Here is a 25,718-nt window from a genome sequence, read left to right on the forward strand (position 1 = left end):
TAGGCCCGGCTTACGGCTTACGTGGGACGCTGAGCTTGGGGGCATGTGTGCACGCCTCTGTGTGTTCTCACGTGCTTTTGCAACTTGGAAGGGTGATGGCGAGCCAGGATGTGTGGGTTTGTGGGTTTATGTACGTAGGGTTATCGTGTGTAACTCTTTGCGCGTGTGTGTGTGTGAGCTTGTGCCTGGAAAGGTGCTGCCGTGCCGGCGTCTCAGGTGCGCCCCACCTCGGGCTCTTCTGCGGCCCTGCGGCCTCCACCCACCCAGCTGGGAGCGGTGCGCAGCCCGCCCGGGGGAGGCCCCGCCCCGCCCCCTCCGCCCGAGTAAACTTTTCCCAAATCCCCGAGCCGCTTAGGGCGAAGCCGCCCCCGCGGCCTAATCCGCGCCCCCCGCGGATCTGCATAATCGGGTTAGCGGCCGCGCTCCCTCCCGCTCCCGCCGCCGCCGCCGCGTGCGATTCTCTCGCTGTCACTTAGGGAGGCTCAGCGCGATTTGCGGCCTAATCCCCCGGGATCGCTCGGCCGCCGCTCCCCGAGGGGCCGCCAGATTGTTCCCTTCATAATTGATTGACTCTATTTGCCGGATTGGGACTTCAAAGCGCCGGCGGCGCGGGGGCGCCTGGGAAGGAGCGGGGCCCGCGGCGGGTCTGCCGGCCTGGCCTGGCGAGGCCCCAACCCCGGCGGGCGCCTTCCACCCCGCAGCCGGCGGGGCTCGGAGCCGGGAGGTGGGGCAGGAAATTCGCCCGTGATGATGACGGTGGCAAGGACGACGCTGATGAAGTTGATCACGTCGTGACCGCCATCGCGGCGAGCTCTGGGCCGGCGCGGTGCTCAGCGCTTCCCGAGTCCGGGCTCTAAATCCCCCTCACGACCTGAGAGTCTGCAGAGTGTGAATATCCCCCATTTGACAGGTGAGGAAACAGGTTCAGAGAGGCCTCTTCCTTCCGGGCACACCTTCTAAGGGCAGCGCTCTGCTAGGTTCTGGGGATCCAGCTGTGAGCCAGGCTGACCCGGCTCTGCCTGCATATGGAACGCTATTCTAGTGAAGAAGGCAGGGGGCACACAACAAACAAGTCAAGAAATACGTGAACAGAAAATAAGGCAGAGGAATGTGACAGTAACTCGGGGGTGGGGAGGCAAATTAGCCTGAGTGGTCAAGGAAGGCTTCCTGAGGAGGTGATGCATTCTGTGGAACCTGAATACTAGGGAGGAACCTGCTCCATGAAGAGCTGGGGGACAGGCCTTGGGGCAGAGCACCAGCCCATAGCAAGTAGTAAAGCTGAGCGTGCAACTCAGGCTGCCTGACTCCAAAGCCCAGAGGCTGAGGCCCCACCTTTCCTTTTCCACCTGCCCAGCCTAGACTGAGCCCCAACCTCAACATGGGCTGAGCCCTTAACAGCAATGTCCAGACCCACTCGCACAGGCGCCCGTCCAGCTCCACGCTGCCCACTCCACTGCTGGCTCCTGGATTGGCCAGTAGGTGCTGGCCCCTGTGTGCTTCCATATCCCACTGATCAGAGACTGCCTCAGTGGGGAGCCCTGCACCCAGAGCCTCTCTGGAGCTAGGGCCTGCTGCTTCCCCCAACTCCTGAGGAAGCAGGAGCAGGGGCAGGGCACAGGGGAAGCTGGAGGGCCCCCCCCTCCGGCCCCCTGCGCAGCCATAGCCAAGCTCCCAGAAATCCCTGGCCCAGACTCGGGAATCCCCAGAAACGCTTAATTAATTCTTGATTACCCACTGTCTCTGCAGCTGCCATTAACCACCTCCCCAGCCTGGGCCCAGTTAGGCCACGTAATTAAATTAGTGCAGGGAGAACACTTCCAGGCAGGAGTAAGGTACTCCTGCTGGGCCTCTTAGAGGTTCTGGGGGACTGATACGGAAAGGCTCAGAGACGCCAGGGGAGCATCCAGGGTCACACAGTGGGGCTAGAACTGGGGCTCAAGTGTAACTCCCTCAAATTAGTTCTGGTTCCCTCATCCTACCTCTCTTGAGACCTCTACTCTAAGCACATATTTTAAACCTTAAATGTCTTTATAATGACAAGAGATTTGCTTGCTGTTCTTAATTAAATTTATGCCAATTCACTGAGCTTTCGGAGGAGTGGATTTGGGGCAGGAGAGGGGAGACCGGGATGTCCACGGGTAAGAAGCAGGAGATGGAGGTGAGGGGTGCTCTGCATGGAGGCATTTCCCACCTTGGGGATCAGAGGGCTGGGGCAGAGGGAGATGGTGGCAGCAGGGGAGGGAGAAGAGGGGGCACAGTGGAGGACTGAGACTGTCCACGGGAGCTCCCTGGGGGAAGGGGGAGTCACTTTCCTTTTCACAAAAGAAACCAGAGAAAACAGCCTAAAAGAACACCCTGAGGGTGGAAGTATATGCACCATAAGCCGAGGCAGAAGGGGCTGGAGAATCTGGGCCTATAGAGTGAGGAGGGCCTAGCTGGAGTCCCCACTGCCACATCCCATGAGCCAGGCCTCCCTCCCTGCATCTTCCCTCCCTCAATCCTGGAGGATGCTGGCTGACAGCCCTCCCTCCCCCAAACCCAGCTCCTTGTCACTTCAGAAAATCAGAAATAAGCCTTAGTGATTAGAGGGAGACGCGAGTGAGATGGGGCTTAGAGGCCCAGGCTCAGGGAGGTGTTAAGAGGCGAGCAGGACTCAGAGTATTAAGGGGGCAGAGCTAATAGCTTCTCTGGATGCCCCTCCCCCCAGGATTGTAGTACCCGGGGGAGGAGGGAGGAGAGAGGGAAGGCAAAAGGATGAGAAGATGTGGGGAAGAGAGTGGAAAGAAGGAGCGGAAGGGGAGAAGGAGGCAAGGAAAAAGAGGACCTGATGGGGATGGGGGGGAGAGAGAGAGAGAGGAAAGGCAGGCTGGATGGGATTGAGGAAGGGGAGGGAGTGGGACACGGAAGTAAAGGAGAGGTGAAGGGAGATAGTAGATGGGAAGAAGAGAAGTACAAATTAAATCAGATGTCACTTTCCCTATTTGGTTGAAAAATAAATTTTAAAAGATAATACCCAGTGTTGATGAGAGCAGAGGAAATGGAGAATTGAGAGTACAAATTGGCATAATCTTGGAGGTTCTGGAGATGGAGAGCATTTTGACAATAATTATCAGCGTTTTAAATATGCATCCCCTGGGGCCAAACAATTCCACTTCTAGGTATCTGTCCCACAGAAACACTGGCCTCTGTGCACAGCCATATAGGGACAGAGGTGGTCGCTGCAATGATGCTTGTCATCCCAAACCTCGGAAGCAACTCAATGTCCATCAAGAAAGGACTGACCAAGTATATCACGGAGCAGCCACGTGGTGGATTACTATGCACCCAGAAGAAGGAAGAGCTCTGTGCGCTGACATGGAGAGATGCAGCCGATATGATATATTGTTCAGTGAATACAGTAGGTCATTAAACAATATGGGGACTTCCCTGGTGGTCCAGTGGTTAAGACTCCGCGCTCCCAATGCAGGGGGCCCCCGGTTCAATCCCCGGTCAGGGAACTAGATCCCGCATACCACAACTAAGAGCCTGCACGCAGCAACGAAGATCCCGAGTGCCACTACTAAGACCCAGCGCAGCTAAATTAATTAAAAACCAATATGAATAGTAGGGTCCCAATCTGAAATGTTTAAAAAAAAAAAAACATTTAAAACTACGTGTGGTGTGTATGTGTAAATGTATAGAATCAAATGTCTGAAAGTAAAGAGAACCCCCGATTACTGACTGAGATTTATGGGGCGGGAGGTAGGGTGGGGATTTAGCTTTTCGCTTTGCATTCTTTTGCATTACGCTTTTACAGTAAGGTTTTTTCAAACCATGTGTTAGTTATGTACTAATAATATTTAAGAATACTGCTTTTTTTTAAGAGGGATGTGGAAGGAAGGGAGGGCAAGAGAGAAGAGTACTAGGGAAGGAGGGAAGGAAGGAAGAGCAGGAGGGAGCGCCCCAGGGAGCAGACTGGCCCGACGGGAGTAGCGGAGCCTGGCGGGGGAGGAATGGAGGGGAGCTACCGTCAGGCAGGCCCAAACACATTCCTTACCCTTGTCCCCATCACAGAAAATCTGGCTGAGGCCTGAGTAATTGAAGGCTAATTGGGTTTTAGGCCTGTTAATGCTCCTGTGAATGTTTGCACTGAGGAGAGCCAGTCTATCCGGATAAATGACTCCCCATGGGACCCTAGGGTGGGAAGAGACACAGAGAAGGAAGGGCCTTACGGATGATGAGCAGGAGCGCAGAGCTTTTTAGCCCACGCTGAGGGGGGTGGGGCGTGCATGGGAAAGTGGAAGAGTCCTTGCACTTCTGTGGGGTGGGGGAAGTGGAAGGGAGAGGCTGGTTCTGGGAGGTTCTGGGGCCAAGCCCTCGTGGGAGCAGGATCTGGGCAGGCAGCAGAGAGGGCACCAGGAGAGAAGCCAGGACTGGTGAGCTCAGCCCAAACCCTCCAGACTGCAGGGTGGGGGTCTGGTCTCCAAAGGGAGTGAGGAGATAAGTCTGGCCACCAGTGATAGGCAATGGGGGTGCCACCAGGGCCTCGGCCCACATCCAGGAGCAGGTTATTTGGCTCACAAAGGGATGGGGTCCCTTTTAGAACTATTTCCTGGGCTGGGCTGAAGTGGGCCCTTCATACCCACCGGAGCATCCTGCACCTCCAGGCCCACGTTACAGCGCTCCCTCCCAGATTCCCCACCACTGAGTCCAGCTCAGGAGCCGTCCAGCAAAGAGACAGCTTGCCCGCTGGGCTGAAGGGTCTCTGAGGCTCCCCATTCTCTAACCAGTAGGCATTGTTGGCTTCTGACTGTGGAAGCTTAGGGAGGCTCCATGACTCTGGCGTAAACGTATTGCCAGCAGGGAAGAGGCCAGAGGAAGGATGGCACCTCTAGTTCTCCCTAAAGAGACCAGCTGATGCCAGCGGAGGCACCGTGAAGGGGAGTCAGGCCCAGGCAACTAAGGAAGAGAGAGGGAGACCCTTAGCATAGAAAGGTTTTGTTTTGCAGAATAGCTGCCTGGGGGAGCTCCATGTGCCACAGGAACTGGAAATCCCAACTCCTGACTCCAGAGGAACCCACGGTGAGGCCCTTCCGTGGGTAATCCCCACCCTCGATAATCCCTCTTCTCCAGGGGTCAGGAATACAGGATGTGCTTTTAAAGGATCAGCTGCACATTTGTTTCCTTCTCCTCCTCCTCCTCCTCAGGCCTGACTCGGGGACTTGGGCCCCTGTAACAAGGCAGGGAAACATTTAATGAGTTTGTATTCCCCGAGAGCACGGTGACTGACAGCCGCCCCGGGGGTCACCACTCTTCTTGTCCTGGAAGAGGATGCAGCAGCTGCTGGGCTCTGTGTGTGCGTGTGCGTGCACGCCTGTGCCCCGTGTATGCACACCGGGGGCTGGGCTGGAGAGGGACTGGCCAGGAACACCCTTCCCAGGAACAGAGGCCACTGGGAGGGTCTGGGAAAGGGGGAAGGATGTTGGGACTGCTGTCCCTCCTGGGGGTACCTCTAGCCACACGGCCCAACCGTCCATCTGGTCTCCTCAGGTCACCCTCCACACTCAGCCTGGGCCAGCTTGGTGGGAGGGAAGCCTGAGGCTGCCCACAGTGGGGTTTGAAGGAATCGGGGTTGGGGGGGCATGGTCGATGTGGAAGCCTGCGTCTGCATGGGTAATGAGGCCAGGGACTGGCTTGTCAATAGCATTTAAGTACTTTTCTCCCATTTTCAAGCCAGACTGAATTATTTATTTGTTTCTGGTCAATCGCTGGTAATGTCATTAGCATTTGTCCATCAAAGGTAGGGAACAGAGGGGAGTGGTCCCCCTCAACTGATCCCTGCCTCCCAAACTGACTCTCAAAGGTCAATCCGTCCAGTCCCCTAGCCCTGCTCTCAAGTTACCGGAGGACCAGAATTTCTCAGAGACCTTGCTTACATCCAGGACGATCTCTGTCCCCATGTGCCACAGCTTCCAGCCTAATGGAACAAGGACCCATAGTGGGTGTCCCTCCTATTCTTCTCACACACACCCCATCATTAACTTAGAAACCCAGTCCTCCCACGTTCAGGCATCACAGTGACTGGCTGACCCTTGGGAGAGCAAGCCAAGCCTGGCAGTGGAGGACCTGGACAGAGGGTGGGGTGGAGGGTCCTGGGGCAGACAGTCTGGGTAGGGTCTGCCTTTTCTCTTGGTCCAGAGCCTGGTCTGCTTCCTCAGACTCAGCTCCTAAGGAGCATCCTTTCTTGCCCCACAGACTAGGCTCCCCAAGCAGAATTCTGCTGCTCCTCTCAGAGCAGGTTCATAGGAAGTGACCTGCCTCCTCCCTCAGATTAAGCTCTCAGACCAGGTGCTTTCTCCTCAATCAGCTCCCTAGACAGAATCTGGCTCCTCTTTCAGGCCAGGATCCCAGACTGGGTCTCCAGGGCAGGACCTCTCTCCCCGCTCAGTCCACGGGATGCCTACACCATTGAAACCAAAGGGGCCAAGGATTAATCCCCGGGGAAAGGACTGCCGGTCCTCACCCGGCTGGGCTGCAGGCATCTAGGTCAGGAGCTCTGGAATCTAGGCCCTTCACTGATCAACCTAATCTTCTCTCCCTGACCTTGAGACTTAAAAAGGAAAGTGAAGGGTGAGACTTCTCACAGAGATGGGGGCTTATGGGGAGTGCTCTGGGGAGCAAAGCCCACAAAGCAGTGTGGGACAGGACTGGGCAGAGGGAGAGGCTGAGCTGTGATGCAGTTGCAGCGGCGGCCTCAGCCAATCCCGCAGAAAACTCTGGTGCTGGGATGGCCTTTCAGAGTCGCCCCAGATGGAGGTAAAGGGGCCAGAGCTTTGTACTCCTGCATTGACCAGCCATCCTGTGGACTGTCTCCAGGGAGAGGGCATAACCTTGGGGGAGGCAGCTGAGAGCAATACAATACCCCAGGGAGGAACTTGACCATGAGCCCTCAGCAGCCAACACTCCAGCGGCTGCAGGAATGAGTGCCTTGGCCCTCAGGGAGGATCTAGGCAGCACTGCAGCATCCACTATTGGCTCTCTGGGCAGCACGGATCGATGGGGCACCAGGAGTCTCAGTGGGATGGCTCAGTTCATGGACATGCGGGTAGCTATGAAAATCAGGCGCCATGGCTATACAGGGCAGTTCGGCTGGGCACAGCAGGATGAGGTTTGGGGTCACATGAAGGGCTAGGGCAGTGTTGGGGACAAGGCAGAGATGGTTGGGGGACCCCAGTGGACCAAAAGTTTGGAGGATGGGCAGGGGTCTTCTGTATGCTGCTCTGGCCTGGGCCCAGGCTGGGCCTGGTGGGCCGGGCAGGTCTGAGCACCCCGGGTGGATGGGAAGAAGCCCCCCTACCCTCAACACTGCCGGCTCCTCAGTCGCTAAGCAGGATTAGCCTCCTCTTCCTCAGGAGGAGGGGTTCTGCTCCTGCATCAGCCACCAGCTCTGGCCCTAATCCGCCTCGCTTTCTAATCCACCCACGACTTTCTCAGGCATTAACGTTGGGCTCTCAGCTCCCTAAGCACCACCCTGAAGATGGGAGCCAGGCTCTGAAGGGAATTAGGCCAGCCTCAGAGGACGGCTCTGCAGACAACTGGGGGGAGGCTGAGAACCCACCCCGCCTCTCCTCCTCTGCAGCCCACCCCATGTAGCCAGGGCCCAGGGTCTCATAGGGGTCTCTTCCAGCTAGAGCCAGGCGAGGAGGGGTGCAGAGAGGGGCTGAAGAGGATCCCCTAGGGGAGGTGCGGAGTCTGGAGGTGGTGTGGACAAGGATATGAGGGTAATCACGGCCCGGCAGCGACAGAGGGACAGGAGAGTTCAGGACCCTCTGCATCATGTGAGAGGCTGGAAGGCCAAACAGAGGCCAGATTGTGTAGGGCCTCGAATTCCACCAGCTGAGGAATTTGGGCTTTACCTTGGGAAGAGTAAGGAGTCACGATGGGGAAGTGGTAATATTCAGAGCAACTGCTTTGGTGCCTGTGAAGGACTCAGGGAGAGGGGTAGAGACTGGGGGTGAGAAGGCTCTTGCAATGCCAGTGACAGGCAATGAGACCCAAAGAGGCCCACTGCCCAAGGTCACCCAGCACCAGCTCCCACTGCGGTGGGACAGCACAGCGCCCCGTGTGGTGGCAGGGGCAAGTGCAGCCCCAGCCCGGTTCAGGCGCTCTGCGTGCACCTTTGAAGGAATAGCTGGGGGTGCCCTGGGGAGGCGAGATGGAGCGACAGCCCATCAGCTGTTGGCGGCTGCCCAACCAGGGCTCTTAACTGTCCGTTATTGCAGTTATTCGAATCAGGTAGCAGCAGCCTGACTGCAACACAGGACAGAAGGAGTGGCTGAGTGAGCAGGACCTTCACCTGCCTGGGAGACCCGTCAACCCCACTCCAGGCTTGTGAGAGCGACCACACACAGGCTTCTTTCCTCTGAGAGGGGCCCAGGCAGGGAGCTGGGAAGGCAGGAGAGGGTGTGAGTCCAGGGGTGCCCAGGTCCTGGAAGCCAGGAGGGGCCCATGTCTGCTCATGAGCTACTTCCTGGGAAAACCCAGTTCCCCTCTCTCCCCTTCACACCCCCCTTCCCCACCCCATCCCAGGCTAAGTTGTCTGCAGATATTTCTTGGATGGTTATTAGTATTCGTTAAACCAGGTACTTACTAAAATTCTCCTTACCGTATCCCTTGGGCTGGGAGGCTGTTGTTTGCCCATTTTTTACAGATGAGAAAAATGAGGCTCAAAGGGAAGTCCCTTTTCCTAGACCCACACAGCCAGTGACAGCGCAGAAACCAGGGAAGCAGAGAGGAGAGGACGGCCATCTACAATCCAGGAAGGCAAAGCGGCGCAGTGGTTACAAGTGTAACTGTGGCAGTCTGACGGGTTGGGGTTCACATCCAAGCTCTGCCCGCTGATTTCGAGCTGGGTCCCAAGCTTCTCATTTGTAAATGAGTTAATAATGCCAACTCACAGGCCGCCTTCAGCAAATAGACACACAGTGTCCCAGTGGGAACCCCGGTGCGGAGTGGGGAGACACAATTGCTGTTGTCGCCACCCAAGGCCACTGAGTGGGCAGGCAGAGGGCAGAGGCTGGTTCCCAGCTCTGTCTGCTTCCAGAGCTCTCAGATGCACCTGCCCGAAGGTGGTGGCAGGCAGCTGGGGTCCCCAGGCTCCTTGAGGGGGGCGGGCAGTAGGGCCAGTGAGTATCGAGCGGGTGGTGGGATGTTAAAAGGCTGGGAGGTTCATCACGGCAGGTTCGTTAGGCCATCCCGGCAGGCCCTCTCATTGGGCCCTGCTAATGAGCTTCCACTGGATTATCCGCTCCCACCTCCGCTCAGTTTACTCTGTCAAATCGAGTTTGCATTTTAAATGGGAATTTGACAAGACGGGCAATTTGTCTGCTGACGAGGTTAATGGGTGTTAGCCCTGCAGACTGAGGAGGGAGAACCCCTGCCCCCGCACAGCCTGGCCTCTGCCCGGATCAATGACCCCGGCTGCTGCTCCTCCGTCCACTGCAGCCACTCTGGGCCTCCCACTGGCCGGAAGCTGTCCCTGTGTCTGGCTCACCACCTCCAGGCAGTCTTCCCAAAAGTACCCTGCCCTGGGCCATGAACTACTGCTCAGGCTGGGTGACATTCCTTCCACCTGGACTCAGACAGGGCTCCTGAGGGCTGGGCCATGTCACCCTTCTAAGACTAGTGGCCTCCCCTCTCAGACTCAGGTTCCCAGGGCAGGGCCAACTTTCCCCTCACTGTTGGGCTTCCAAGGGCATCACCTCCAAGCTTGGGGCCCCATCTAGACTAAGCCCCAATGTTGGGGCTCACAGGGGAGCTGGGGCACCCTTCTGAGACTTCCTGATGGGGCCTGGCTTCTTCGAGCCACCCCCTCCAAGGCTGAGCAAGAACCCAGGTTTCTGGGACCCCAGCATGAGCCCAGGAGTGGCACCAGGCCACGGTGGGCTCGGGCTATGGAAGAAGACGCTTCAGCCTCCCCTCCTCCCTGGGACCCAGCGCCCTTGCCCGCCCCGGCTAATGTGCCACAATTACCTCCTAAGTGCCCAAACAAATGTGGCTGCTGGGGAAAGTGACACGGGCTCCAGGTGATGGATTCGTGCCATCGGGGAGCCGGGCAGAGCGCGCCCCGAGCGGGGGGGCAACACTAATATTGTATCAGCGTCGGCGCCGGCGCCACGAGCCGGTGATGAATATGTGTCACTTTACACGGCGCACACTCGGGGGCCTGGCTGCGCAGGCATGGAAAATAGAGTGTCTGGGATTAATGATATTGAAAATGATAGAGAGCAGATTGGAAATGGCTTCGCCCGCCCGACCCGCGGAGATGGAAACGTACCTCACAGCTATCTGCCCGGCCGGGCCCCCCTTCCCCCCGCCTCCACCAGCCACAGAGGCCTACACACGGTAAGGACCCTACGTCTCTTTCCCACCAGCAGCTCCTTGGGATGGCACACATGTGGGTAAACCTGTGTGCAGAGACCCGGGCATCAAGGAAATCTCAGCCCCTGACTGACCTTTGACCTTGTTCCCAGATGAGCCTGACCCCAGTCACCCAGTGAACCTTGACCTTGGCCACAGACCAAGCCCTGACCCTGGTTCTAGCTGAGCCCTGTCTCTGGCCCCTGACTGAGTCTGCTGGAGCCTGGGCCTCTCACAAGACCATGAGGGCTGGGGCAGTGGAGCAGGGGGAGGTGCAGGGATGAGACAGGAGAGTGTGGACCACTCAGCATAGTGCATCCCCTGCTGGAGGGCAGCTCAGAGCCCAGTTAGTCACTCCATGGTGTGGACTCCTGAGTCAGTAAGCAAGGGAACAGGTGTCTTGTCCATTGATGTCATTTTTAATGTTTAATTATGTTGTTTTATGACTGTGTCTGCACACATAAGTACTTGTAGTATTTGTACGTGTGTGTATATGTGTACACCTGTCCACGAATATACCCGTGAGGTTGTCTGGCATATGTAGGAATATGGGTACTGGGCTTGTCCCTGTGTGTGCCTTGGTGTGTACAGGCATCTATGGGGATTCTGTGTATGCATGTGAGTGTGCCTTAACTTAGGCCACTCTGTGCAGGGCTCTGAGTAAGCCTTTGGTAAGAGTGTGTGTGTGTGCGTGTGTGTGTGCCTGTGTATATATGCTTACCCACAGGTGGAGGGACTCCTGTATGTGGGCTTCAGTCAAGGAAAACTCTTTTATGAGGCCTGATCCTAATCACAGGCTAAATTCCCAACATCAGGGCAAGATGCCTTTCCCTGTTGGACTGAAATCTATCCCACTGGGATTCCAAATTTGCCAGACGGACAGCAACCCTGAGATCATCAGTCCAGCCTCAACATCCATTCAAACATCAGTCCCAACACACCAAGGTGAGGAGGATTCACCTACATCAACATCATTCATTCATTCATTCATTCATTCAATAAGTACTTCTTGAGGATTTGTGATATGGCAGTTACTATCTTTGGGGAACAGGACAAACATGATTCTGACTTCGTGGAAGGTACAATCCATCAGGAGAGATAGACACTAAACAAGCAAAGAGATAAGTAAACGAATAATGACAGAGTGTAAAAAGGGCCACAAAATAAATATTCAGAAGACCACAATAAAGTTAACAGGGTGATCAACCCACCATTAGATGGAGTGGTCAGGATTGGCCCCTCCGTGCAGGTGACATTCGAGCTGCGGGATGAGGAGCCAGCCGGGTGGAAAGAGAACAGTGAGTGCAAAGACCCTGGGCACATTCTAGCCCCTGTCAGGAGAGAGAAGTCAGGGGAGATGCAGGAGGGGAGGGTGGGGTCAGAAGAGACTAGGCCTGGGAAGCCACGGTGAGGAGCTTAGGTTTTCTTTTCGGTGGGACGTGGAGTCATTGGAGGGGTGAACCAAGGGAGTGGTATGATCATATCTGCATTTTAAAAGAAATTGGAGGTGTTGAGAGTAAAAGCAGGAAACTTCCAGGAGGTTCTGGTATCAGCACCAGGCCCAGGAAACATGTCCTCCCAGCACCGCCAGCAGCTCCCACAGGCACCATCATTAATACCACCAGCTGGTGCTTCACTGAGGCCCTCCCGGCAGCATCTGAGGGACTTGGGTCCCCACACTCTCACGGGTCCTGCCACTACACCACTGCCCGGACACCCTCTGCTTCACTCTTCATCCTATGGGGTCTCCTGGAAATGCTCTCTCCCCCAGACCCCCTGAGTCTTCCTGGCCCTTCTCTCTTCCAAAGACCAGGACTGGGAAATCTAAAAGCTGCTATGAAGATAGCAGGAGGGGAGGAGGGGGTCTCACACTGACGGTGAGAAGCCCAGATCTAGGAGAGCCTCCAATTCTGAAGGTCGAGGCACAGCTCCCAGGCAGCCCACTCTCAGCTGTGGGAACTCTGAACACCACCACTCCCCATCCGCAAGTGTCCCCACGGGGTTCTAGCAGATTTGTACCACCCAGGGAACAGCCACCAGTCTGTCTGCCCCCTAGGCTGGGAGCCGCTGGAGGGAGGAATACCGGGTGTCTGATTCCCCACTAGCACAGCGCTGGCATGTGGAGGCCCACGGGAAACCTGAGTGGAGGGGAAGGACTTGCAGCAAGTCCCAGGGGGTGGGGCGGGGAGCAGAGCTAGGTGACCTGACTCCACCCCCAGAGCCAGCACCACGCCTCCTGCCCCGGTGCCGAGATGGGCCCCCCTCCCCGCCACAGGCTCCCTGTTGGTGGCGACTTTTTTTGGAGGGGGCAGTAAGAGGGGGCTGAGGTCTCTCGGGGCTGCTTCTCTCCCCCTCTCTGCTTCAGTCTCTTGTCTTCTGCTCACTCGCTTTCTCTCTCAAGCTCTCAATCTCTCCTGGTGTCTCTCCGCTCCTTTCTCTCCCTCCTTCCCTGCCTCTCTCTCCCTGAGTCATTTGCAGAGCGGAGATGGCCTAGCCCATCTGGGAGCGAGAGCGCGGCCAGTGACGGAGGCGCAGGTAATAGCCGAGCGGAGGAGAGAGACGTGGAAATTTATGACATTGAAAATGACTGAGAGAGAGAGTGTGTGTGTGAGTGTGGGAGAAGGATAGCGTAGGGGGGTGGGAAGGGAGAGAGAGGGAGCACTTGCGCTCTCTCAAACACACACACACACACACACACACACACACAGGCACACTCCTGCCCTACCCCTCCCTCCAACCTTGCAGAGAGGAGAGGACATGGGGGAGAGAGCTGCCAGCCCAGAGACAGACAGGCAGACAGACAGACAGACAGTGGGTAGGGGTAGGACAGGGAAGGCAAAGGGAAGGAGGGGGAAGAAGAGCGAGGGAGACCAGGAGACAGCGAGGCTGAGGACCGCTGTGGGAGAGACAACCAGAGTATCTGGCTGTGGTGCCTGCTTCTCTCTGGCCTGGTCCCCACTTCAGGAGCTCTCATCTGAGGGCAGGGGTGTCCCCATGGCATATGGCAGCAAGGAGTCTGGAGTCCAAGCTGGAGATTTTTAGGGTTGAGGCTCAGAAAGGGCCAGAACGTGCTCCAGCAGGCCTCCTTCCTCCTAGCATGGCTGTTTTCCCCACTCGGGTGCTGGGGTGAGGGGAGCAGGAAGTAGATGGACTAGCTCTTGTGAACACCCCCAACATGTCCTCCCTGTGGACCATGGGAGGCAGGAGAATGGCCAGAATGACCTGCCCACAGGGACTTCCCCGGTCCAGTGGTTAAGACTCCACACTCCCACTGCAGGGGGCACGGGTTCGATCCCTCCTGATCGGGGAAGTAAGAGCCTACATGCCACTTGGCCAAAAGAAAAAACAAAAAGAAAAAAGAAAGACCTGCCCACATCCTCTTGAAGTCAGAGGAGAATCTGTTTCCTTGGGGTGTTAAGCCCCTAATCCCCTCTGCCCTAGCCACACCTAGACCACTCAGGCTGGCACTGCTGGAGACAGGAGTAATTAGACAGCCTTCATAGAACTGCACCCCCATCCCATGGCCACCCAGACCCAGCAGGCTACACTCCAGTCCCATCCTCAGCTCCATTCTGCTACCTCCTGGCTCTGATGCTGCTGAGTCCCCTCCCAGTCACCAGACCTTAACCCTGGGCTCAGCTCTTTGCTCAGATTCCTTCCTTCTCTGGGCTGAAGCTTCCTCATCCGTAAAATGCCTATGCCCATCCTCCTTGGGCCAGAGAAGCAGTGCCAAGGCTCAGGGTGGACTTTGGTCTACCTAAGTCTAGAGAGTCTTCTCCATTGGAGATTGTGGGTCATCTTAGCTCTAGAGACGCTCTCAGCAGTTCTGGCTGACTTTGGGGGGAAAGGTGGAGGAGACATGACTCCCAGGCAGCCCCCCACCACAAAAACCCAGCCATCTCCCAAGGCAGCCGACGTATCAGGTACTCCAAGGGCAGAATCCTCCATGCCCAGGTATAGACAGAAGGCTGAGGTCACACAGCTGAGAAGGTCTAAGCCAAGCCCTAGTCTACTAGCCCAGGCCATGCACCAGGCCCCTTGCCCTGCCGGATGTGGGCAGGACAGGTGCCTTAGGGCTCTGAGAGACCTTGCCCCCATTCCCAGCAGCTTGGGGCCTAACTCTGAACAGGGGTCCAGGTTTCCCCAAAGTGAGGATCACTCCCCACTCCCACGGCCCTGCCCCCTTCTCCCTGCCAGCCTTACACTGAGGCCCCTTTCCCTCCCCTCTCTTCTCCTTCCTCCTCTGCTCTGTAGCCCTCTCTGCTGTAAAACTTTCTTGGATTAATCCCTCCTAGACCAGGGCATCTGAAGAGATGGTAGAGTGCAGTAGTTGAAAGCATAAGCTTTAGGGCCAGAAAGTCCCCTAATCACCTCTCTGCCCTCTGACTGGGTGACCTTGGGCTCTTCATTTAATGTCTCTGAGCCTTACTTCCTCATCTGGCAAATGGAGATATAAATGTCTGGCCCCAGGATTGTGATGACGATCACATGAAATCATGAATGTAAAGTGACTGGCACAGAGGAGGTGCTTGGCAAATGCCAGCTGGCATCTGGCCCCCAGTACCACATCTAACTGTGTCTTAGCTTTCTGCTGCACTTAGAGGGATGAGGGTGAGAGCTGAGGGTGGGGAGAGGAGGAAGAGCAGCCAGAGCTACAGTGGGAGAGACTCAGGGTAGCCCCAAGAGGGACCTCCCTATTCTAAGACCCTGGAGGAGGCCACATTTCAACGGGCCCGCCTGGTCCAGTCTGTTCTGAGGCCCGTGCCCTCGTCCTAGAGGCAGCTCCAAGGCAGCAGCGGTTGCTCTGTCTGGGGAGCAGTGGGGGAGGTGAAGAGTTCACTAGGCACAAGGGCTGCAGGCCGAGGGCCTCCCACCCAGCCCCCCGTGCCCTGGCCCAGCCCATTGTGGCCGCATAAAAGGTGACGGATGGTTAATGGGGGAGATAACGGGATTCATAAGGGAAATTTATCGGTCACTCTGGTGGTATAAATATGTTTATAGCGGACCAAGGGGAAATGAAGAAGCCCTAATAAATCACTGCGAAGCCACCAGCCATTAATAGGCGAGCAGCCGCAGGAACCCCAGCATTGGCGCTTGCAGACACCCCCTCTGGCTGCCAACTAATGGCACGGCGGGGCTGCAGACTCGTCAGGCCGGAAGCCGGCCCATGCACACCGTGGTGGGAACAAGACCCCACAGGCCGCCTCTGCTGGACGTGAGCTATCCTGCCCAACTTGCTGTGGCCCCCTCAGTAGACCTGGGCTCAGTCAGACTGGAAGGGCTGAAGAAACAGGACAGGGGTACACGGGCCAAGTCTAGGAGGCCCCATGGTACGAGGGTTAAGGAGGCTCTGGAGTCAGACCTGACTTCAAAACTCGAGGCTACCACTTCCCAAATCCTGCCCTTCTTTGAATTTCCTTGTCTGCAAAGTGACTTCACAACCTCAGAAAGCTGTTGAGAAGAAGAGAAAGATAACCCACTAGTCACAGCACTTGGCACCTCTAAGCCTCAATAGATGGTAGCTATTCTTACTCTAGGCAGGGTCTTTTCCTCTGAGGGAAAGTGCTATGCAGATGTGAGAACACTCATTTTACACTCAGTGTAAAAGTGATCGCACTGTCCCCATTTTATAGATAAGGAACCTGAGGCTCAGAAGTTAAGAGGCTATCAGAGGCCACACAGCTAGAAGAAAAAGGCTCTGCTTGATTCCCAAGCCTAGACTTTTCCCTCTGCTGTTTAGACCCTGCTCCTTCCTCCTTCCTGGGGGTTCCTTGTCCCCACCCACTGCAGAAGAAGAGGACCTGAAGCGCTAAAGGCAGAGCCCTGGGGGCTCTGGCAGCAATTTGCTGGTGTTGGTGAGCCAGGTCTCAGGTCTCCTGCCCCCAACCCCTCCCCTCCCTGCCACTGCTCCTGCCCTCCTCTCACTCACCCTCTGCACAGCAAGGGCTGGACTCAGTTACTGTGAACTCACACTAGCACCAAGGTTGCTTGAAGCCTTCCATGTGATCAGAACAGAGTGCTTTACACTTGGCCTTTCCCATCCAAACTCTGGTCCTTGGTCACATCCTCAGGCCAGACCAAGGTCCCCTCTAGCCCAGCTCACTCCTTGATCCATTCATTCAGCAAATACTTATGTCTCTCCCTTCACAGGGCACAATACTAACCAAGGACCTGCCCTTATGGTACTTACTGATCACATGGAAAAGTCACACCTGGATCATGGAATAGAATGGGGTGTGTGCTGAGGCTAAGGCAGGCAGAGCAGCTGGGGAGGCCTGGAGCCAAAGAATGAGTAGGAGCCCAGTAGGAAAAGCATTTCCAGAGAGGGAACCGCTTGGGTGAGAACCTGGGAGGCAGACAAGACTTCCTGAGCCCACTGGGGTTGGTTTCACCTCTTCTCTTTCAATGCTGAGAGGCCGCACAGACACCCGCGCAGCAGGCTCTGTCCTCACTTTGTCCCTGTTCTTCACTCACTCACTCCTGGTCACCTGACAACACAGTGTCCTGCCAAGACAGGCCCCTCTGCAAACTGTGCTCCTCACCCTGTCACGCTCTGAGCCCCAGATCTATCCCCAGGGCCCCAGGAGTCCAGCCTCCCTCAGCACAGGAGAATTGGACCCTGGGGGACAGGGAACGGGCCTCGGCGGTCCTGGGGCTTCACCTCTCCCGCCCCCGCTCAGGGGAGAAGGAACCAAGATGCCTTTGCCTGTCTGATACTCCGCGCGTTTCTCTAGATCTCAGGCTTTCGGTCTCGCCCTCCCGTCCCAGTTTCTCTCTCCCTGTCTCTGCGGGTCTCTGGATCTCTTTCTCCCAGCCTCTCTCCCTGTCATCACTCTCTCCCTCCCGGTCTCGGGCCCCGTCTCTCCAGTCTCTCCCTCCCGAGGCCGGGCGGGGGAAATCGCTCCGTAAATAGGCGGATGGCCCCGGGCGCTCCGGGCGCAGACACTCGTTTTTAGAGCCGGTAATTGACTCCTTTCAGTTGATAATTCATGGCTTGCATATGCGCTTTAATGCGGGCGCCCGGGGAGGGCTGCGGGCGGGGCGGCCAGTGCGCGGAGCTGCGAGCGGCGGAGCGGCCGGGGAGCCAGCCGGACTCGGGGCGGGTTGCGTCCGGCCGTCTGTCCGTCAATGTGCGGGCGGGGAGGGCCGCCTCCGCCGGGTCTGTCTGTCCGGCCCACGGGAGACCTGGCGCGGGGATATACCCGATCGCGGTGGGTGGGGCACAGAGGCCCGGACAGCCGCTGGGCAGCGAAGAGAGGCTGACCGTCAGAGCCTTGGAACTGAATGGGGAGGGGACGGACACCCCTTCCCCTTGCAGCCAAAGGGGAAACTGAGGCCCAGAAAGGAGATAGGTCTTATCTGCATCCCACAGTGCAGAAACTGGACCAGAACTCAAAGGGTCCTAGTCAGGGACCTCAGTCCCAGCCTTTGTAGAACCAACCACCCCCTGGGAAATTTCCTGTTACTGAGCAAAACTCCTCCCCATGAGTGAACCAACCTCAGGCTCTCAGACTGGCTTCCCCAGGAGGAGATGGCTCTTCCCTGGGAATTCTGGACACAGACTCCCTGACCTGAACCAGCCTCTATCCCCATTGTGACTCCCAGGCTGAGGAGGGGCAGCCCATGTCCTCTTCCACCTGGCCTTCACCTTCTGTGGATGTCTCATCCTGAGGCCGGGTCATATGTAATCATTATTTCCATCTTACAGAAGAAACTGAGGCTCAGAGAAGCTGGGAGACTTGCCCAAGGCCTCGGAGGAGGCAGAGCCGGAACCTGGACATGTGGACACTCAGATGAAGCCCTCCACGATGGAAGTATTGATGGAGTGGGAAGAGGAGAGGGAGACGATGCCCTGTCCCTGGAGGTCCCATATGCACCCACGCAGGCCTCAGAGAAGCCGCTATGAAGAAAGGATCTGAGGAAGCCAATGACCTGCCCACAGTCACACAGACCAGGGAGTGATTTCAGCTGAAGACGGTGCTGGCAGGAAGTGAGAGATTAGAGGTCAGCACAGGAGATGGAGCTGGGACTGGGGAGAAAGGCAATTGTTGACCCCAAACGTCAGCTCAAGAGAAATGAGAGAAGCCCAGCCTGTAGGGAAGTCTTGCCCAGGATGAGGTTTCCCACTTACTTTGCCCCTTGGGCTGGTATCTGCCACTCCCTTTCCCCAGGCTGATTTCAGCCAAAAATAGGATTCTGCCCCCATCTCCTAAAATCTGCAAATGCACCTGGCTTATTCCTGGTCCTGCAATCTCATCTCCACCCGCTAGTTTCCTGATTTGCGATCTGCGCAATGGAGTTAAGCCTGGGAAAGACCTGATGACAGGGGAGAAGGCCAGGTAATGTCTGGACTGTGTGAAGCTCAATGCTGCCCCCTGGTGCCCAGACTGGTGCAGCCAGCGGGACGCATTCCCTGCGTCCGGAGGAGGCAGGAGGTGCACCTGAACAACCCAAATGATTCCTTCTATTGTAAGTGGAGTCAGGGCTGCCTTTCTGGTGTGATTCCTGGGGTCTCCATCTTAGTTAAACTCAGGGCTTTTTCTGCCTAAAATTCCATCATTTGTGTTCAGAGGAGGTACTCAGCAAATGTAAGATAGATGGATGGATGGATGGTTAGATGAATTCCATTCATCTGCATTGAGATATTATCTCCAGGAAGTCTGGGCTATCAAACGCAGGGAGGAATGAGTTCATTAGTTTGCCTGGTTGATTGGAAGTAGGGCTACAAAGAGGAACGGGATAGAGGAAGGGGAAGTTTTGATTGGGGAGAACCTCAAGAGAGTTCAGGTGAAGGGAAGATCATGGGGGAGTTGGAGGGCTCAAATAAGGCTTCCTGGAGGAAGTGGCATTTGAAACAGGGCTTGAAGGGCAGAGAAAACAGTGATGATGTTTATGTAAAGAGAACAGTATGAACAGAGGCACAGAGGCAGAAGCACCCTTTGTGCTGGCAAGAAGGCTCCCATTTAAGGGGATGGAGGGAGGCTGTGCTGTGGTGCAGCCATGCCATAGGAGGCTGTGGAGGCCCTCAGGAGGTGCTGGGTGTCAGGCCAAAAAATCAGCAGCTGGGGGACTTCCCTGGTGGCGCAGTGGTTAACAATCTGCCTGCCGATGCAGGGGAGACAGGTTCGAGCCCTCGTCTGGGAGGATCCCACATGCCGTGCGGAGCAACTAAGCCCGTGCACCACAACTACTGAGCCCACGCGCCACAACTACTGGCGCCCGCGTGCCTAGAACCTGTGCTCCGCAGCAAGAGAAGCCACCGCAATGAGAAGCCCGCGCAACGCAACTAAGAGTAGCCCCTGCTCCCCACAACTAGAGAAAGCCCGCACGCAGCAACAAAGACCCAATGCAGCCAAAAAAAATAAATTAAATAAATTAAAAAAAATTTTTTTTAATTAGCAGCTGGACTGTGAGCAGGGTTTAGGTCCCAACACAGGGTCTGTTCTGACTCGGCTTCACTCCCTTGGCCTTGCTCTATGGAACTTTCTCTAGAAAGCAGTGGGAGCCATGGCAAGTTCTTGATCAAAGAAATGCCTAGGAATCACAGCTCACTAATAGTCAAGTACTGGCAGGTACCATAGACCTCATCAAATCTAACCCCCTCAATTTGTAGATGAGAAAACTGAGGTCCAGAGAGGGGAAGTGACTTACCTAGCATTGCACAGCAAGCCAGTAGCAGAGCCAAGACTTGGACCCAGGTCTCCAACCCCTCAGTTTGGGGCTCTTTCCCCTCTGCTGCAATGTGGGACAGCATCTTGGGGACTGAGCTGGAGGAGAGAAGCTGGGGGCAGGAGACAACCAGGAGGCTACAGCCCCACCTCCCCACCTAGACCAGAGATCACGAGGCTGGCCAGTCAAAGTGTTTATTAAGCACTTCATCCTGCTCCCTATCTTGGGATAATCTGGGGCGTCTGTGTTGAGCAGACATGCAGAGGGACAACAAAGAAAAAGTCTGGTGGGCTTCCAGGAGGAGGAGAAATGAGGCAGATCTGGTATTCATGAGAAGGAAGGGACGTCAAGAGCAGACTTAGATGAGGATGTAGAAAGGCCTCCAGGAGAAGGAGTGTCTTGTCACTTGGATTCTCTGTGCTTCTTGACCAAGGCCTCCACCTCCTTCATGAACCGGGGACACAGTTCCTCTTCTCATGGCAAAGCAGTGCACTGCACAGCCGCCGAAAGCCCCACAGATCCTCTCACCACCTGCATAGAGAGAGGGTCTGTGGACTCAAAGCCTGCTTCCTGCTCACAGAGCCCTTGTCCAGCCTTCCTCACCACCTTTAGGTGTGCATTAATCCAAATATCTCACCCCCTGTCTATATTAAGGTAGAGATGTCCTGGATCTTAGATTTCCAGGCTTCCTCAGCTCTCAGCAAAACCTGGGAAAACAGTTCTGCTTTGGCTACAATTCTCCAGGGTTAAGATATAAAACTTGCTCCCTGTGTAGAGAGCTGAATACAAGGATGCAATATAAAACCGAGTATCCACCCCAGTGTTCTCAGCAAAGGAAAGAAGAATGTGCAAATCCCTGACCCAGAGTCTCATCACACTTCTCATTACACTGAAAGGGGTGCCTTGACCCCAAACACAGGCCCAGGAACATAGGGGCTGAGCCTGAGTCCCTGCCACGAAATCCAGGCATACTTGTAGGCATTCAAACATGTTTTCATTGCTTTATGATGCTATCATATAAGCCCTTATTTGCCTTTGTCTCTGGAGCCAGGTCACATGGCTTCAAGTCCTGGCTCCTTCTCTTCAGCTGTGTGTGTGGCTTTGGTCAAGTCCCTTAACTTGTCTGTGCTTCCATTTCCTCATTTGCAAAACCTCACAGGACAGTTATGGGATTTAATGATTTAATATATATACAGCACTTTTAAACAGCTCTTGGAACAGAGTAAGAGCTCAAGACACATTAGATAGTATCATTATTGTTATCTTCTCAGAATTCAGGTCAGCAGTTCCACTGGGTAACTCTAGCAGTAAAATCAATTTCCAGAAAAAATAAGTTACTTAATGTCTGACTCAGACACATGCATACTTTTCAGAGCCAGTCTCTCTCTTTCCCTCTCTCTCTTCCTCTCTCTCACCCAAGTCAGGGTTGTTATTTTAGACCATGAATTAAATAGGTCCATGGAAATATTTCCTTTGTGAAGCCCTCTCTGAATTAGTAATAGTAGCATTTATTGAACACTTCTTACATACAAGGCATTATGTTAATTGCTTCACTCTTTTTCCATTTAAACTTTAGCACAAACCCGCAAGGTAGATGTTTTAAATCCCGTTTTCCCGGAGAAGAAACTGAGGCCCAGAGAGGGGCAGTGTCCAGTTCAGTTACACAGTAAGCTCCTAACCAGGGACCTTCGCCCTGCTCCACTTACCCTGCCTCTGGGATCGACTTTCCCTACAGAAGTGTTAAGGAAACCACTGCTTTTGCAAAGTATTCTCCCCTGACAAGGACAGAGGTTGACTTGGAGGTCAGATAGTGTGTCCTCAGGGATGGGGTGAAACTGCATCCGAAGTGGTAAAGGGTAAACACCAGGAATGAACGGCCCCACCCCAACAGGGAGAGAGGCAGAGAGGGAAACTGACCTCCTGGAAATTTTTGTCGGAACGATCTCTGTAGTAGCCCCTGTAGAAGGCCAGTTCCTCCTCATCCTGTAGCATCACGGTGGTGACGGGCACCACACCGGCACGGAAATTCAGGATGTTGTACAGGGCCAAGTAGGAAGAGCTACCTGTAGGAAGATCCAGGTAAGCCCAGGAAATTATCTGCTCAGAAAAGACTCAGTGGGAAAGAATGTGGGTGAGCACTCCCTCAGGGTCCTTCTTGGAACTGCAGCCCTCCGCTTGCAATAGCCAGTTCAGTGCAGGGAGTCGGCCTGACAGCTGTCTCCTGCTCCCCACAGTGGAGGGAAGGAGAAAATCAGAATCTGCTCTGCACAGATGGCCAAAAAGCACATGAAAAGATGCCCAACATCACTAATTATTAGAGAAATGCAAGTCAAAACTACAATGAGGTATCACCTCACACCAGTCAGAATGGCCATCATTAAAAAATCTACAAACAATAAATGCTGGAGAGGGTGTGGAGAAAAGAGAACCCTCTTGCACTGTTGGTGAGAATGTAAATTGGTATAGCCACTATGGAGAACAGTATGGAGGGTCCTTTAAAAACTAAAAATAGAACTACGATACGACCCAACAATCCCACTACTGGGCATATACCCTGAGAAAACCATAATTCAAAAAGATACATGCACCCCAATGTTCATTGCAGCACTATTTACAATAGCCAGGACATGGAAGCAACCTAAGTGTCCATCAACAGAGGAATGGATAAAGAAGATGTGGTACATATATACAATGGAATATTACTCAGCCATAAAAAGAATGAAATAATGCCATTTGTAGCAACATGGATGGACCTAGATAGAGACTGTCATACTGAGTGAGGTAAGTCAGATACAGAAAGACATCATATGATATCGTTTATATGTGGAATCTTAAAAAAAAAAGATACAAATGAACTTATCTACAAAACAGAAGTACAGTCACGAATGTAGAAAACAAACTTATGGTCACCAGGGGATGGGTGGGCAGGGATAAACTGGGAGATTGGGATTGACATATACACACTACTATATATAAAATAGATAACTAATAAGAACCTGCTGTATAGCACAGAGAACTCTATTCAATACTCTGTAATGGCCTATATGGGAAAAGGATCTAAGAGTGGATATATATATAACTGATTATTATTATATATATATAACTGATTCACTTTGCTGTGCACCTGAAACTAACACAACATTGAAATCAACTGTACTCCAATAAAATTTTTTAAAAAAAGAATCTGCTTTGCAAAGACTTACTCAAGTGCCAGGCACTGTGCTCCCCTCTCTGTGTTGCTGAGTCCTTGGCTCCTCTCCACCCCATGAGATGGGGATTACTATCCCGCATGTACAAATGGGAAACCAAGATGGCAGACAGGTACACAGGTACACAGCTAGTGGGCGGCAGAGGATTCAGCCATGCCCTCCAGTACACGGGGCTCCAAGAGGGCTGGAGTGCGCAATGCAATCCTGAGTTGAAAAGGCAGCTCCTCCCAGCAGCTACCTGTGTGCAGGGAGTGAGCATCAAAGCAGCAGTGAGGTGGACAGAGGGCACTAGAGCAGAGCCAGGTGTGGGATGTGCCTCTGGGCAGCCACGTGGCGGAACCCAGAGGAGAGGAGTCCAGGCTTGAGGTGGGTTTGCGTTCTGCATGGTATCACCTCTGAGACCTGCACCTGCTCTGGGGATGGGTTGCTGCCCTGTGCTGAGGCTTGCATTTGCAGGTGGGCTGGGCTGAGGCCACCTTTGGAAGTGAGGCAGCAGAAAGCATGTTAAGAGTGAACGAGGGGGACTTCCCTGGTGGTCCAGTGGTTAAGACTCTGCGCTTCCACTGCAAGGGGTGCGGGTTCAATCCCTGGTCAGGAAACTAAGATCCCAAATGCCATAGGGCCAAAAAATAAATAAAAATAAAAACGTAACATTTGGGGATTTCCCTGGTGGTCCAATGGGTGAGACTCTGCGTTCCCAATGCAGGGAGCCCGGGTTCGATCCCTGGTCAGGGAACTAGATCCCACATGCATGCCGCAACTAAGAAGTCTGCATGCTGCAACTAAAAGATCCTGCATGCCACAACTAAAGATCCCACATGCCACAAGGAAGATCCCACCCACGTGCTGCAACTAAGATCCAGCGCGGCCTAAATAAATAAATAAATAAATATTTTAAATGTAATATTTAAAAAAAAAAGAGTGAATGGATATGCTAAGAGAAAGAAGTCAGACCCCCAAGCCTCATACCTTATGATTCCATTTATATGAAATCCTAGAACAGGCAAAACCATAGTGATGGAAGGTAGACCAGTGGTTGCTGAAGGTAGGGGTGGGGTGAACTGCAACAGGACATGAGGGAAATTTGGAGGATGATGGAAATAGTCTATATTTTGATTATGGTGGTGGTTATACATGTATATATACATTTGTTAAAATTCATCAAGTTACTCAAAATTGGTGAATTTTATTGCATGTAAATTATACTCCAATAAAGTTCATTTAAAAAGTGAATGGAGGGAATTCCCCGGTGGTCCAGTGGTTAGGACTCCATGCTTCCACTGCAGAGGCCACGGGTTCAATCCATGGTCCGGGAACTAAGACCCCACAAGCTGCAGGACGCGGCCAAAAGAAAACAGAAAAAAAAAGTGAATGGAAATTGGGAGTGAATGCTAACAGGTACAGGGTTTCTTTTCAGGATGATGAAAATGTTCTGGAACTAGATAGTGGTGGTGGTTGCATGACATTCTGAATGTACTAAAAACCACTGAGTTGTACGCTTTAAATGGTGAATTTAAGTAATCTGAATTTTTTCTCAAGAAAAATTTTTAAAATACTGAAGAGCATCAGAGGTCAAGGCCACAGAGGCTGTGGCAGGACTCAAAAGTCCTGGACTCCTAGTCTCAAACCACCCCACCCCCACCAAGACTCAGTGCCCTCTCACTTGATGCCATGGCAGGATAGCCGATATAGAAGACAAGGTCTCCAGAGCTGGTGCCAGCAACACGTCCAGGTCCAGGGACATTCACTTGGCTATGAACTCTTGCTGATATTCCTGAAGGGATAGTGGTGGGCAGGAGGGGTAAGACTGGCAGAGGTCAGTGTTTTCAGGACAAGGTCAGGTGCTGCCAGGCAGAGTCAGCTTAAACACCAGGAAGAATTCCCAGGCTGTGAGATGCAGACTGAGATGGGGGCAGGACAGGGAGATGTCAGGGTCTTCCCAGGGGCCAAGGCGAAGGGATGGGAAAGGGAGTCTGAAGCTACAGTGATCTGGGGACAATGCATCAACCTGGCCCCAGGGAGGCAGACTACATTAACCTCCTAGGTCACCATCCAGGTGCAGCTGGGCACGCCCTGCCGGCCAAGACAGAGATCTACCCCCTGTTGGGCTACTCCTGTCATCACTCAGGTGTCTGCTGCCCCTGTTCCGGCAGTCCCTCAAGGTCTCCCCAGGCATACATCACCTCCACTGCTGTGTGCTGCTCCCACAGTTTCTTGGGTGTCCTTGGGGAATGGGGAAGACTGAGAAGTCCAAAGGTCAGCACGGGAGGACTCCTTTTCATACAAATGGGGACATGACACCCAGGAAGCAGGGTCTGGCCTCAATGCTGGCTGCATATCAGCTGGCAGGGTGGGAATCACCCTGTATCTTGTCCCTTGGCCAAGACACCTTGCCTGTCCAATGTTCCCAAGAGTACACATCCCCTGATCAGAGCCCTACCA

General features: G+C 54.2%; 1 pseudogene across 1 annotated transcript in view; it reads right to left on the minus strand.

The window, feature by feature from the left end:
- Positions 1–25,718, minus strand: part of LOC309657537 (fatty-acid amide hydrolase 1-like) — a 47,503-nt pseudogene that overhangs the window by 14,883 nt on the left and 6,902 nt on the right. The window contains exons 11-14 of the transcript XR_014268806.1: positions 25,147–25,265; positions 24,940–25,050; positions 21,985–22,130; positions 20,050–20,598 (exon numbers count right to left, since the gene is read on the minus strand). The product of XR_014268806.1 is annotated as a fatty-acid amide hydrolase 1-like (transcript). The remainder of the gene's footprint in view (positions 1–20,049; positions 20,599–21,984; positions 22,131–24,939; positions 25,051–25,146; positions 25,266–25,718) is intronic.

Source organism: Balaenoptera physalus (genome assembly GCF_965194825.1).
Source record: "Balaenoptera physalus genome assembly, chromosome: 1".
NCBI classification, from domain to species: Eukaryota; Metazoa; Chordata; class Mammalia; order Artiodactyla; family Balaenopteridae; genus Balaenoptera; species Balaenoptera physalus.